The sequence below is a fragment of the Podarcis filfolensis genome (assembly GCF_964270895.1).
Source record: "Podarcis filfolensis genome assembly, chromosome: 13".
Classification (NCBI taxonomy): Eukaryota; Metazoa; Chordata; class Lepidosauria; order Squamata; family Lacertidae; genus Podarcis; species Podarcis filfolensis.
The window spans coordinates 46739861-46755489 of record NC_139615.1 but is presented as its reverse complement, the minus strand read 5'-3'; positions in this window follow the sequence as shown (position 1 = coordinate 46755489).

The following is a 15629-nucleotide window of genomic DNA, read 5'->3' as shown; positions in this document are numbered from 1 at the left end:
CTGCATGTAATGCGTTGAAGGAAAATGTGATGAAAATGATGTATAGATGGTACATGACCCCTGTTAAACTGGCTAAAATATACCATTCGTCTGATAGCAAATGTTGGAAATGTAAGGAAAATGAAGGAACATTTTTTCACCTCTGGTGGACCTGCCCTAGAGTGAAGGCCTTTTGGGAGAAGATATATAATGAATTAAAAAAGGTGTTTAAATACACCTTTACTAAGAAATCAGAGGCCTTTCTCCTGGGTATTGTCGGCCAGAGTGTGTTAAAAGAGGACAGAACATTCTTTTTGTACGCAACAACAGCAGCAAGAATATTAATTGCCAAGAATTGGAAAACTCAGGAGCTACCCACTGTGGAAGAATGGCAGATGCAACTGATGGACTATATGCAATTAGCCGAGATGACCGGCAGAATTCGAGACCAGGGAGAAGAAAGGATGGAAGAAGACTGGAGGAAATTTAAGATTTATTTACAAAAATATTGTAACTTGGCTGAGTGCTGAATCGGATGCCAGTGCAGACAATTGTCTACCATTAAATTAGATTTAAGGCTGAATTATATGTCAAACCAAATTAAGATTATTAATTAAGATGAGTTAAATGATAATTTGTTTGAAATTAATTTAATAATGATGTAAGTGTATGCGGGAGGTGTGGGGGAGTCCCATGTAACAATTGAGAGATGTTAAATGGACAATGATAAGTGCTTATCTAATATATGCTTTATTTGAAAACTTTAATAAATATATTATAAAAAAAAAAAATAGAATTCTTATAAGGAAGCTTTTAATACATAAAATATCAGATACTGAGAGAGTGAGTCAGATTGTCACATTCAGTTAAATTTACCAGTTTGAAGAAAACATATATCCATGTTAATCTTTTTTATAGCCATACGTCCTACCTTGCCAAAAAGAATTTATTAAAGGAATGAGCAGAAGGGGTGAGACTCCTGGACCTAAGGGCATTTTAACTGTGCCCCAACTCTCCATTTATTGAATCCCTAATTGCATTAGTTTGAACTATTGGATTCTCCACTTTCTTCCACATCCATTCATTTAGCAGTGCTGGAACTCCTTGTTGACCCCTTGCCCAGTGAGAGCTAAAATGGTCAGACCATTGAACCACGGCAGTTAACATTACCGCCTAATTTTAGGTATGGCCATTCCATCATCTATTATTTTCAGTTGAGCAGCTTTAAATGTAAATCTGAAAACCTCACCGTTAGAAACAAGTTTGCTAATATTGCCTTGCAGAATTTCCCGTTTCGGCTGGGGAGGACGGTATACAAATAAAAGATGATGGTGATGATGATGATGATGATCCTTGGTGGAATTTTTAAGGGTACTGAGAAAAATAGAAATAATATTCCTGCGAAGACATTGATTTTATCTGTTGCAATGCACTCGAGACAGTGCCATTTCTCGTGTGACCAGGTGGCGACAGCCCCAGCCCCCAGGGATCATAAGGAAGGAATAAAGACTCTAACAACATTATATGGAATTAAAATTAGGCCATAACTTACTTACTTACTTTATTTATTTATTTTCCCATTCTTTATGATCACACTTTCATCCAGGGATGTCGAATAACTTACAAAAAAAAAAATTAATTCAGTGAAAAATCTAGCAATAACATGCATCAAAATCATCCTCCTATTAGTTATACATAACAGTATATACTTTTGTCCCTACTCATTTATCCTATTTTTCCCCCTTCCTCCCTCCCCTTTAACCCCTTCCCCCAAAACTCGTTCTCTCTTCAGATCTTTAATCATGTGCACAGATTATTCATTCTGATTTGGATGCTTGGGTTGGCTTCCCCCCCGTGCTATCCAATTCCTATAACTTGTCCATTTATTCACAATCTTTTGACTGAAGCCTTATTTAAAGGTCCGGTGGTCCAGCGGTCCCTCAGCCCCAAGACCTGAGGGGAAGAAATGATTCCAGAGACTTCTTGGTCGAAGAAAAGAGATTTATTCAGTAGCTCTGCAAGCAGGGGCAACCAGCAGAATAACTTCTGCAAAACTGGCTGCCCCACATAGTATCAAAACAGTGATATTTATACCTTTACTTCCCTTCAGCTACGTACCCCTCCCCAATACCCCTCCCCAGCCCTGTGCAACGCGTGATCAGCCCGTGTGCTATACATTCATTGGTTAAATGTTACATACCTGTGCTCGTGGTTGCTACGTGTGTTGCTAGCTGCCTGGTACTTCTTATCTTGTTTTTCTCTTCTACATCCCCTGAACATTCCTTCCCTTATATAGTCATATTTTCAGCCAACACAAGTTGGTTAGCTAATGCAGCCCCCCTTAGCTAATGCAGCTGCCTGTTCCCTAATTCAGTATGACATTTGTTTTCCCATGTATCTTCCATCATTACCTGTTCAAATATATCAGATTGTATATATTCAAAAACATAGTCATTCCATTTTTCCATTGTCCGTTTATCCTTTTCTTTCCATCCTAATGCAATAACAAGCATAAGAGGCCACAACTTTATTAAACTTCTGAATGTAGAAAGACCTTGGCTTAGGCCTTGGGCATGTATCCATCCCAGACCCTCAGCCGGGGGGAACTGGGACTCATCAGGGTAAATGGGATATGGGGGTGCTCTGGGAGATGTAAGTGTAGCAGGCAGACCAGCCCATATCCCCGCACGCAGGGTTGTTCACTGACAACCTTTCAGTGTATGGCCAGTGGCATCCATAGATATAACTCCTTTAAGAGGGGGACCCTGGAATCACCGTCGCAGGGGGATGAGTCACTACTTCACCCCCCCCCCCATTATAGGGAAGAAAAGAGTAAAGGATTCCACCCAAGAAAGCCAATTTATACAAAGACAATTTGTATATTAGGTTATTAACTGACCCTTTGTTATTTTCTAATGTGAAAACATTGTCTGCACATGTGCTTTTACACATTTCTATGTTATGCTTCTGTGGATTTGGTGTGTGGTGTTTTTTAAAAAATATATATAATAATAGTCCTAGATAAAGATAAACACATTTAAAATACAGTAACATTACTGTACTTTATTTTTATTTTTGCATTTTTGACATTTGTGTTGTCAGGGAACTGCCATCGGAACTAGAGGAGGAGGAGGCGAGGCTCCACAGCGATGCTGGAGAGGGGCCAAGCAGGGAGAGAGGCAGGTCTCCTGTTGGGGAAGAAAATCAGCGCAACACCAGGGATAGAGGGGGGCCAATGGGGGAAGCAGAGAGCAGGCTCCGGGACTCTTCACTGGACACCAGCGGGGAGAGCACAGGTCCTCCGCTACCCACGCCCTCCCTGCGCAGAAGACTTCCGCGCAGGGAGAGTAGGAGGAGACTGGGCGTCAAACAACTTTTATGTTGGAAAAGGTTTAAGAAACGCCCACTGACGGATTCTGCCAGCGACTGAACAGCCACGGAGTGGATGGCTGTCCAGCGAGAAATGGTTTAACCAGCCAACCTAGCCCAGAGCGGCGGCAACTTACGCACAAGCAACCCCTAAAGCCATCACATGTGTCATTGCAAAAAATAATGAATGAGTAGCTGTGAGACTGAATTAAGCAGGAAGCATTTGTTCTTTTAGCTGTTCGCTTTAAAATGTCAACTTATTAGGACATTTCCTGGAAGACAAACACATAATATCCCCCGTTTTAATGTTCTGGCAGTAACAGGGCTAGTGGCAGCATGTATTAGTGCAATGTGTCACTTCGTTTGCCATATGGAAGAAGAGGAAAAGAAAGCAGGTACGCTGATCAAAGCCGAAGACTTGCTGTGATAGCGAAACACATTTCAGGGAGAACTAAGCAAGCAGTCAGCATCGGCTGAATAATTTTAGTTTCTTTACTGTGTCTATTTCTGCACCCAAATTTGTATCTGATAGACCATGGGTATGCAAACTAAGGCCCAGGGGCCAGATACGGCCCAATCGCCTTCTAAATCTGGCCCGCAGACAGTCCGGAAATCAGCATGTTTTTACATGAGTAGAATGTGTTCTTTTATTTAAAATGCATCTCTAGGTTATTTGTGGGGCATAGGAATTCGTTCATTATTTCCCCCTTCAAAATATATTCCAGCCCCCCACAAGGTCTGAGGGACAGTGGACAGGCCCCTGCTGAAAAAGTTTGCTGACCCTTGTGATAGACAATCCCAGAAACATGTCACAATATTTTGATATGTGCCAACTAGGAGGGTGTTCAAACAACTCCATCACACAAATGCATTTGGTGAATACATGAGCACATGCCCAGCACTGGTGCTTCGATTGATTACGTTTTGTGACCCCACCTTTGGCAGTCGTGTTAAGGGGTCCTGCATGCATATAGGCAAAGGGTTCTTCCATGCAAGGAGGAACCCTGGCTTATATCGGGGACAGGGGCTTGACTATGTCTGTATGTGTTCACCAAAAGTTACTGGGGATTGTTTGAATAGCCCTTAGGTTTCCCTCTCAACTTACGTTAATGAACAGGGAGAATCTGATGGTCTTTGATGAGGCGACTGAAACTCCTGGCTGAACTAGAAATAGTGCAAAAGACATGTGAAGTGTCCACTGACAATTAAACAATAATAATTAGATTCTGAATATGATTGAAGCAACAGCATGAGGAGTGCTCAGTCCTTTTCCTGTGTATCTCCCAGTTGCCCTGCTGTTTCTCTCCCAGTGAGGAAGGATTACAGGTTAACGTACGTTTCCTCTTTTCAGGAGTGTTATGTACTGAGTTGAATAGGATCCAAACTGCAGCAGTCTGATTGGTCCTAGAACAATAGGATTCAGAATGCAGCAGTCTGATTGGTCCTAGAACAATGCAGCAGTATGATTGGTTGGCAGGAACCACCCAATCATGCTCCAGATAGAAGTGAATCCACAACCTGATTGGCTTACAGTAGAATTCCGGAATTAGCCAATCATGTGCAGCCCATTGTGTAAATAATGTATATAAAGCAGATGCTTTGAGGGGACTTTCATTCATTCCTCCTCACCACTATGAGCTGAATAAAGAGCATGAAATCACTTTGCGACTCTGAGTATATTTCAAGGAGAAAGACAATTTATGGGACATTCTTGTGATTGGGTTAAGCAGCTTCTGATCAAACTCAAGAGTCTGCACAGGTATATTAAAGCAAGAAAAGGGGGGGAAGTGGAGGAAGGAAGAGAGAAACTGTTGAGAAAAACTTCACATATCTCCTTCATTGTGTCTGATTTGGCCCACAGAATAATTTGGCTTCATTCAACAATAAATGTAGGCCTCAGACTTAAGACTAGGAATGTCTAAATTGCTCTTTAGCATCACTTGGGTTTAATAGTGTGCAGTCTACAAGAAAGTCAAATCCCTTAAGTCCTCTGAACAACATTAAAGCAGAATTTACGTGCTGCTTTCTCCAGGCAATTGAAGTCCTTCCTAATCATGCATCAATCAATACAAGCTTAGCTAATCTGGCTAAAGAAGGTTGCGAGATAATAACCTGGGGTTCTTGTGACTAGCAAAGTACTGTCCATGTGCTCTTCCTGCTGCTTTCAGTTTTGATTGCAATGAAGAGAATGACACAATAAGTGAAATTAAATAAGTCACAAGTTTATCAAAGAGGCCAATCAACATGTACAAGCTTTTAGTAATTGCAATAACAGTTCTTTGGCCAGTGATGGAGAAGAGCCAATGTCATTATGCCCCTGGGGACTGGCTGTCCCACTGATTCTCTCCAGGAGCCACATCAACACAGCCATCCTGTATCTCAGAGCCAAGGGAGCTTATATAGCTGTCCTAACCTACCCTTCCTGCTCTGTGTCTTTCCTCTAAATGGGTCTTCCTCCACCACAGACCTCCTGACAAAGAAGAAAGCCAATCAATTATGCAAATTCAAAGGTGGCCCACATCACCCCAGTCCCTTCTCCCAGGGAAGGAAACAAACTAAGCTGCTCTAGCAGACACTCCAAGTGTCTCTGTTCTCCTGGGACAGTCCTGGATTTACAGAAGCCGTCGCAGTTTCTGATTTGATCCTGGAATGCCCCACTTTTCCTTAGGACATCCCTGTTTTCATCAGAGAAATGTTGGAGGTTATGGACAGTCCTGTTTTTCTAGAAAAAGAGGTGCCAGAGCTCACCATGAATACCTCCTTCGTTCTCTCAGAATGGCAATGGCACCTACCTGAGAGGTGTCAGAATTGAGTTCCCTAAGTTCCTCTTGGGGGAAAAAGCCCTGGTTTTGGAGTTATGTGACCCCCAAGCCAAGGAGATAAGTAACTATACAACCTTTAGAAAACATTTGAAGGCAGCCCTGTATAGGAAATTTTTAAAATGTTTTATTATGCTTTTATATATGTTGGAAGATGCCCAGAGTGGCTGGGGCAACCAAGTCAGATGCAGGGTATAAATAAAACAGAATAATAACAATAACAATAGTAGTGGTAGTAATAGAATAGGATGCCCTTATTTTCATCAGAGAAATGTTGGAGCATATGGACTAGGCCAGGGGTCAGCAAACTTTTTCAGCAGGGGGCACATATTGCGGTGAGACCTGGAAACCAACACCCTGTGTTGTGGGTGGGTACGATTGGTCAGCCACAACACCCGATTGGTAGGTCCCACGTAGCTGGGTGCAATCTGGCCAATGGGATGCAGTCCATATGGTTCGAGGGACCTATTTATGCCCATGCGTGTGACCCAGAGCTTCCTCTTTCGGCACGTGCATTCGGAACACCCGCCCACCTCTCCCTACTTTTAGGGCTTTGCGCTTGACCTTGCTATACCGTCGTGTGTCGTCTGGCGTTGGGACAGGGGCACGGCAGGAATTTCCCCCACTTGGCTGATTCGCTGTTGCCATTTGGGTTTCGCCTGCCACGTAGCAAATCGTCACAACTTGTAAGGTTGCGGATAGGCTCTGGTTCAGGTGATAGGGATGGGAGAACGCTCTTGCCATCCCTATGGTGAAGGGTATTCCGTTAAAGGAATCCAGGGACTCGATGGTTTGGTCAACCCCTGAGAGGGGGTTGTGCCCATGCCTGAGTCCAGGGGGACATTTGGGTTTCCGGCTTCTCCAGGTGTTCACCCTTGGCTGACCTATGCTGGAACCCCGGGGTCAGTGCTACCTCCATGGCAGGGAGCTAGTCGAACCAGAGCCTATGCAACCAGTCACTTTCTGTAATCAATAAAGTCGTGGCCTAAATTCTGCCAAAAACCAAAACCAAAATTTGAGTCAAGTGTGAATTTATTTAGGGGGAGGTTTCTGGGTCTGAACACGCAAAAGGATCAAATTGAGAAACAAAGACACACATGGTTGTAAAACTATATTAAAGAAATATTCCTGAACTCCTCTCTTCCCTCCTGCTGCTGCTGTTCTCAAAGTCATGGTCTGGGCTTAGGGCAGAGCTAAGCTTAAACTCTCCAGCTTACCTGCAACAACAGCAGCAAGAATACTTATTGCAAAGTATTGGAAGACACAAGAGCTACCCACCCTGGAAGAGTGGCAGATGAAGGTGACGGATTATATGGAATTGGCGGAAATGACTGGCAGAATCCGAGACCTGGGAGAAGAGTTGGTGGAAGAAGACTGGAAGAAATTTAAAGACTATCTTCAGAAATACTGTAAAATTAATGAATGTTAAAATGATGTTGGATTGAAAATAAGTGGCATTAGCAACAAAGTTAATAAGAATATGCAAAAATGAATTGATAATGGATGAAAATATAGAGTTATAATATGTTAAGATACAGAGTTAAGATAAACGAAAGAGGGTAAGGATTTGCTGATTTGATTATTTAAATGGGAATACAAAAAGGGGAGGTGTGAAGGTTAAGTTAATGAGTTCAAAGTTACAAAAAACGGATTTGTTTTTAATTCTTTTTTAGCTATTTGTCTTTTGTATTTTGTATTTTTATTCCTTTTTTTCTTTTTCATGTATTTTTCTATGTTCCTTTTTTGTATCTTTTTCTTTTTATATGACCTTTTTTCATTTTGTAAACTTATGTTTTTGTAAAACTTCAATAAATATCTTTAAAAAAAATAAAAAAACCTCTCCAGCTTACCACCTTTGCTTCCTGAGACCAAGAGAGGGTATGTTTATGATGATGACACATGCAAGCCCGGCAAATTACTTGCCCCAGCCCAGTGAGCATTGCCACTCAGATGAAGGCACTTCTTTCAGTTTCTCTCTATCTCTATCCGCAGCTTGCCTATGCAGGTTGTTTTATTTTTATCTTAATTAAATTTATATACCGTCCTTCATCAAAAGATCTCACAAACTCAAGAGGGGGGGGAGCAGTCAGTACTGATGTCATCATGCACATGATGACATCAGTACCCGTGCACAGGCGCACTTGTAGACATTGATACAACACATTGCAAAAGAAGCACACACAAAGCTGATGTAATATGCACACAAACATACACACTGCGGCATTTTATCAATGTGAAAGAATGTGCGCTTGAATTGGTAAAACAGCCTTCTGATTACACCCTTGCTCGGTGAAGGGACATAATTGTTATTTATTTATTATTCCATATTATTCCATATTATTATTATTATTATTTTCATTTCTATACCACTTTAGATTTTTAAGAAAAATCTCAAAGTCGTTTTGTTGTTGTTGTTTAGTTGTGTCCGACTCTTCGTGATCCCCTGGACCAGAGCACGCCAGGCACTTCTGTCTTCCACTGCCTCCTGCAGTTTGATCAAAGCTGTTTACAGCACATTGAAACATCTGGAAAACAATCCAGAATAAAACATTACCGTAGAAAGTCAAATGTAAAGTATACAGTCAAAGCAATGTAACTAACAGGAAACTAAAATATTATCTTAAAGGTTTAAATAAAACATTACAAAGGAGGTCAACTACGGAATACATATTTAACACAAACAAAGTTAACCAAACATCTTAAACATTCCAATAGAAAATGTTGCTAAGTGAAGCCAAATATAAAAGGCATATTTATATCCCATTTTACCTCCAAGTAAAGGAGCCAAGCTGACATGCATGGTTTTCCTCTCTCTCCATTTATCCTTACAAGAAAGAGGTAGGCTAACCTGAAAGACTGTAACTGGCACAAGTGTCACACATAAAGTTTCTTCGCTGAGTGGAGATTTGATCCCTTGTGTCTGACACTCATAGTCTGACACTTTGACCACTGCACCATAGAGTCCATATTCTTTGACTGAGATGCAAGTACAGTCATACTTCATGTTACATTTGCTTCACGTTGCAGCTTTTCAGGTTACGAATGCAGCAAACCCAGAAGTGTTTACTTCCGAGTTTGCCACGCACGCGCAGAAGCGATCTGCATGCTTTGCGCATGCGCAGAAGCGCTCTATTACGCTTCGTGCACGTGCAGTAGCGGCACTCTACTTACAGACTTTTCGGGGTGCGAACGGCACCCCAAAACGGATCATGTTCGTAAGTAGAGGTACCACTGTATGGAAAATGTTCGGAGACTTCCCTTTCCAAATACAGTGGTACCTCGGGTTATGAACTCAATTCATTCCGGAGGTCCATTCTTAACCCAAAACTGTTCTTAACATGAGGTGCACTTTCGCTAATGGGGCCTCCCACCGCCACCACGTGATTTCTGTTCTCACCCTGGGGCAAAGTTCACAACCCAGAGCAACTACTTCCAGGTTAGCAGAGTTTGTAACCCAAAGCGTTTGTAACCTGAGGTACCACTGTATAAGGAATGAGGAAAAGGTGATATTAGTTTACGAAAATCCCCCATACATAGGCATTGTAACTACATTGGACTGCATCAAGCTCTAAATATCATTCATTTAATGTAAAGAAAATATCATTTATTTATTTATTTTTTAAAAAGACAATCTTTCATCATATTTGCATGTTGTACCTAATTTGGGGGACTGTCTATCTTTTTTTTTTAAAGCCAATTAACCAATGTATCTACTTCTACCAGTGATTTCTTCTAAATTATTCATTATTTAAATGTATTCAGTTAGTCTCTCACAGCCTGTTTTCCTTGATGGCTTGATCACAAACATTCTGAATTAAATCAGGTTCCTCATTTGCATCTAGTGAGATAGTTTACCTAATTTTGTAACATATTTTTTCCCTGACTGTCTGAACATGGAAACATCTCCATAGTCAATAATTCAAGATTCTCTGCCGACGGATATTGTTAAAAGTAGGTCAATAGAATGTCCATGGAAAGTGAGTGTAAAATACACAAATGCATGTGAAAGGGAGAAGAAAGTTTCGCTAAGTTGTGCTCCCTGTCTCCACAGCCCTCTGCACCGATTTCTCCCCCCCTCCCAGAGAGAGCAGCTTTTTGAAGGGGATGTGGAAGGGGACCTAAGTAGGCAGGAGAAAATGGTGGAAAACTAGATATGAGTGGAAGCACTATCCATAGCTGTCAACGTTTCCCTTTTTTAAAAGGGAAATTCCCTTATTCTGAATAGGATTTCTCACAAGAAAAGGGAAAAGTTGACAGCTATGGCACTATCCACAAAAGCAAGGCACCCCTTTCATTTATGTTTTAGGTTCTTGATGTTTTTAATGTTGTTCTTATTTATTATTTGATGACATTATAACCACTGATATTTTTAAGCTGCGTTTGTGAAGCAATATGGGTTTAAATACAGTAGTATTGCTATCAGTGGCAACACTTAGCAGTTATACAGCTCTTTGGCATGTTCAGAAAACTCCTTACTGTAATCTTTAAATGGAAGAACGACCTGCCTAAAATCCAGCTAGAGGCAAGAATCAAACCAAGGACATCCTTACTCAAAGCTCAGTCTCTGAGTTACTGTGCTATATTAGCCCAGATACAGACAGGCTCCAGAAGATTAAGCAAATGAGACCAAGAGTGGATCCAATGGTCAAGAAAGCAGTTTCTGCTTATGCTGTAGAGGGAAGTGAGGGGGAGATGGGGCTTGTCTGGGAAGGCAGACCATCTAGGAGAAGGAAAACTCTGATCCTGAACCTCTGCTGCCTTGCAGGATAACTTCCACATTAGAAAAGGATAAGGAGTAAACCCTACACAATTTCGGAGTGGAGTCTCTAAGACAATTGGATGGCAAGCTGTATGGCAACTCCTGCAGCCAAGCTGGTGCCAAATGTATTGCTCTGCTTTCAATTGGACCACATCAGGGAGGTCAAGAGTGGAGCCTTATCATCTGGGAAGCCCAGGACCTCCATACATACTGCCTGGGCTTAGTCCTCAGGGAGGTCAGTTGCTGCTAATGCAATGGTTTGACTTCACCCCCAGAGCAGGGGCATAGGAAGGGGGGTGTTATGTACTGAGTTGAATAGGATCCAAAATGCAGCAGTCTGATTGGTCCTAGAGCAATAGGATTCAGAATGCAGCAGTCTGATTGGTCCTAGAACAATGCAGCAGTATGATTGGTCTGCAGGAGCCACCCAATCCAGCTCCAGATGGAAGTGAATCCACAACCTGATTGGCCTACAGGAGAATTCCGGAATTAGCCAATCACGTGCAGCCCATTGTGTAAATAATGTATATAAAGCAGATACTGTGGGGGAACTTTCATTCCTCCTCCCACTATGAGCTGAATAAAGAGCATGAAATCCGCTCTCGACTCCGAGTATATTTCAGGGCGTGGTGGGGGCGGCCGCTTTCCTTTGGACCACATCAGCGAAGTCGAGAGCGGGGCCTTGTCATCTGGGAAGCCCAGGACCTCCATATATACTGCCCGGGCTTAGTCTTCAGGGACGTCACACTGCTAATGCAATGGTTTGACTTCACCCCTAGAGCAGGAATGTAGGAAGGAGGGAGTTGGGGGTGGACTGCCCCGGGTGCCCTCACTGAGGGGGGGTGACATCTGGCACGCCGCCCACCTGCAACACCCAAGCCTACCCCGAGTTGTCAGGGTTAAGGGGGGAGCTGCGCCACTTTGCCAGCGGCATTCCCCCCCTTCCCCCTACGTTTTGGGGAAAAGGCTTAGGAGTCGCGAATGTCCACCATGGGTGGCTCACTCCGCCTCCACGAGTGGCTCACTCCACCCCTGTGGGCGGCTGTGCCCCTGGTTGTAGGGCAAGCACGCCACTCCGGGCACCTGAGCAGCTATCCTGCCCTGGGAGGGCACCCTCCGCACCACACCCCCCTCGGGAATGTGCCCCCCCGGCAGCACAGGCATATGGTTCGCCACTGCACCAGAGGCGCACTCCATTGTCTCTTGAGGCAGACAGATGCCAACAACGGATACACACTCAGCCCAACTTTAGGTAAAGGTAAAGGGATTCCTGACCATTAGGTCCAGTCGTGGCCAACTCTGGGGTTGCGGGAATCATCTCTCTTTATTGGCCGAGAGAGCCGGCGTACAGCTTCCAGGTCATGTGTCAGCATGACTAAGCCGCTTCTGGCGAACCAGAGAAGTGCATGGAAACGCCATTTACCTTCCCGCCGGAGTTGTACCTATTTATCTACTTGCACTTTGACGTGCTTTTGAACTGCTAGGTTGGCCGGAGCTGGGACTGAGCAACGGGAGCTCACCCCGATGCGGGGATTCGAACCGCCAACCTTCTGATCGGCAAGTCCTAGGCTCTGTGGTTTAACCCACAGTGCCACCCGCGTCCCTTAACCCAACTTGTTATCAAACTTTTTCAGAAGAGTTGGATCCATTTCAAAGAGGGATTCATCTCAGCTCCAACAAGAATGGAATTATCGGTTATCTGCTTTATTAGAATTATATCTCACCTTTCCCTCACAAAGGAGTCCAGGGTGGCAAACACTTCAAGTCATTAAAGTAAAATTTGAAATAAACAAAAACACATTTTAAGCATTTAAAATGGTTAAAACAGAATATCTGAAGCAAATGCTAGCAAATGTGGGTGCCAGAAAGTGCCCATCACTTTATTTTTGTGACTTCCACTGACATACCATCATCATGTACTTGAGTCAGCCTCTCACCCCTTGACTACAGAACTAATACTCCTCCAGAGCAAACACCATTCTCCCCACAGCTCAAAACAAAATAGCCAACAAAATTACTTTGACCTTTCCAAGTCTTTATAAACAGCTTCACAGTGTTCAGCAAGAGCTCTTTGACCTTCTCTCTGCAATCTAGTGCTTCTTGATACAAACCAAAGCCTGTGAATATCAGGCAGGAATTTTTATAAAAGGGATTAGAAACAGAATGAAACAGCCGCAGCCACACGCCATGTCACGCAACTTGGGATTTGGAGATGAATTGATGTCATTCGTCAAAGTCTGTCTTCAGCCTCTTCTTCCACATTTCAAATTAAAGGTTCAAGGCTGAAATAAGACATGAGAACTTGGGGCCCACTGGTCTCTGTAGAGTGGTGGCTGGCGAAAGAACACTGATTTGGAGCAGGGCCAGGAAACCTTCTTTATATATTAAGGGCCAATGACCCAAAGAAAAAAATAATTAAGATAAATTCAACAGTATAAATAAGTTTTGATGGGTGCAATAACGGGATACTGAATGGTATAGTTTTTGTAAAATATGTAGGGATTTATGATATGTAAAATGAACCATGGAAGGAGAAGAAGGGAAGTTATTGATATCTTAAGAATGTAAAATGAGTATTTTAAATTGTAAAAAAGAAAATTATATATATATATAGAGAGAGAGAGAGAGAGGGAGAGATGAAAAAATCAATAGCCGCACGTAAGTATTAATCAATTAAATAGTTGTGCCCATGGGTTAGGGATTAGGATTTAGCTGCCTAACCCAATGCATTTTTGCCTATAGACATGGGAAATGGATCTTTCAGGAAAGAGATGGAAATTACAGGTATGCACAGAATACAAGATTTGGTTCAGGCCCTGATTTGGCTCTTTGGAAAACAACACACCTTTCTCCAAAGTGCTTCACAGGTGACCCAGTTCAGTTCGTGGGCAAACTAAGTCCACTTCATTTCTGCCCAACCCTATTCACTATTGAGAAAATAACATTTGAACTGGCAGTAAGCTGGGCATCAGCCTTAATCTCCATAGATACGATAGGCAAGTTGTGTGCAGTCTATAGGAGACTGCAGTCCATTGAGTAAATCACCAGAAGGAAAATCACTAAAAGTGTTTATTAAGTCTTCTTCTGCTAAATCCTCACCAGCCATAACACACACAACAAAGCACTGCCTGGTGGTTCAAACAGTTTTTACTTTTTTCAGGATTTTTCCAACAGAATTAAGGCAGAAATATTAGCCCAATGGGAAAATTAAGTCAATATGTGATGGCCAATATGGCGTGAGGAAGTGAATAGTATTCCAATTGCCCTTAAGTCAATGAATCTGATTCTAAAGAGGCTGTCTAAAATTATGTTTAGCTCCTGGTACTGAATCCCAACAAGGTATAATGTTGTTAGAAGGGAAAATATTCAAAAATACCTGGTACAGCTATAAAACCAGACAGCATTCAACATCTCTAATGAGTTTCTCAATAGGTTTAATTGTGAGGCCTAAAGCAACCTTGATTTGAGAGGAGTCATTAAAAAAATATCTATCTGATAACTGAATCAGAGGCTATTTATGACTGATTTGGTTTTCTGGAGCTGATTTTTTGTTGTTGTTAGAAACCATTTAAAAATGTTCACAATATATCCAGTTTTGGAGTAAATAATCATGTTGATCATCAAAATGTATGTTATTTTATTATTTTTATTATTTACTAAATTTATATACCTTTAAAGAGTTCGAAAAGAATAAGGATTCACAGTTCCTATAGGAGCAATATGGTTGAGAGGCAAATATGTGATTTCTATAGCCTCAGGTGCTGATTTGTCATTATAGGCTGAAAACCTATTTTGACCTGGAACTGATGATTCCATACACACCATCCTGAATTGCATGATGATACAAGAGATCATCAGTCTTGCACTACTTAATGGCCCAGTATACCTGAAGGAGCGTCTCCACCCCCTACCATTCAGCCCGGACACTGAGATCCAGCTCCGAGGGCCTTCTGGCGGTTCCCTCACTGCAAGAAGTGAGGTTGCAGGGAACCAGGCAGAGGGCCTTCTTGGTAGTGGCACCCTCCCTGTGGAAAGCCCTCCCATCAAGGATGTCAAGGAAATGCTTGACAAAGATGTCAAGGAAATAAACAACTATCTGACTTTTAGAAGACATCTGAAGGCAGCCCTGTTTAGGGAAGTTCTTAAGGTTTGATGTTTTATCACATTTTTTATATTCTGTTGGGAGCCGCCCAGAGTGGCTGGGGAAACCCAGGGCGGAGTATAAATAATAATAATTATTATTATTGTTATTGTTATTATGTTGTGCTTGATCTGTCAAGTCCACTAAAGGGCAGGGACTCTTCCTATGTTTAAATTAAATTCCTATGTTTAAATTTCTAGACTTAAAAGAGAAGAGTTGGGGACAACTAAAACCAGTATATCCTAGCATAAAGTCTGAAAGAGGAAACCTGCAGAAAACTATTATTTCCCTAGGTACATGCATTTATTATAATGCACTATAGGGAATGTAATCTTCTCTTTCACCATTTCTTGGAATCCCATTAAAAAAAACATTTAAGAGCACAACAAACTGTGAGCAAGCAGCAGGCAGATCATGGCCAAAGAGGTAGGTTGACATGCAGGAGAAACGAATAGTTAAAAGACTAGGATCACAGTTACTCTGAAAAGCTTAGTCCTCCATTTGCTGTAGATCTGGGCTTTCCATCCCAACCAGAGTTCCTTCACACTCTTCCAAAGACACT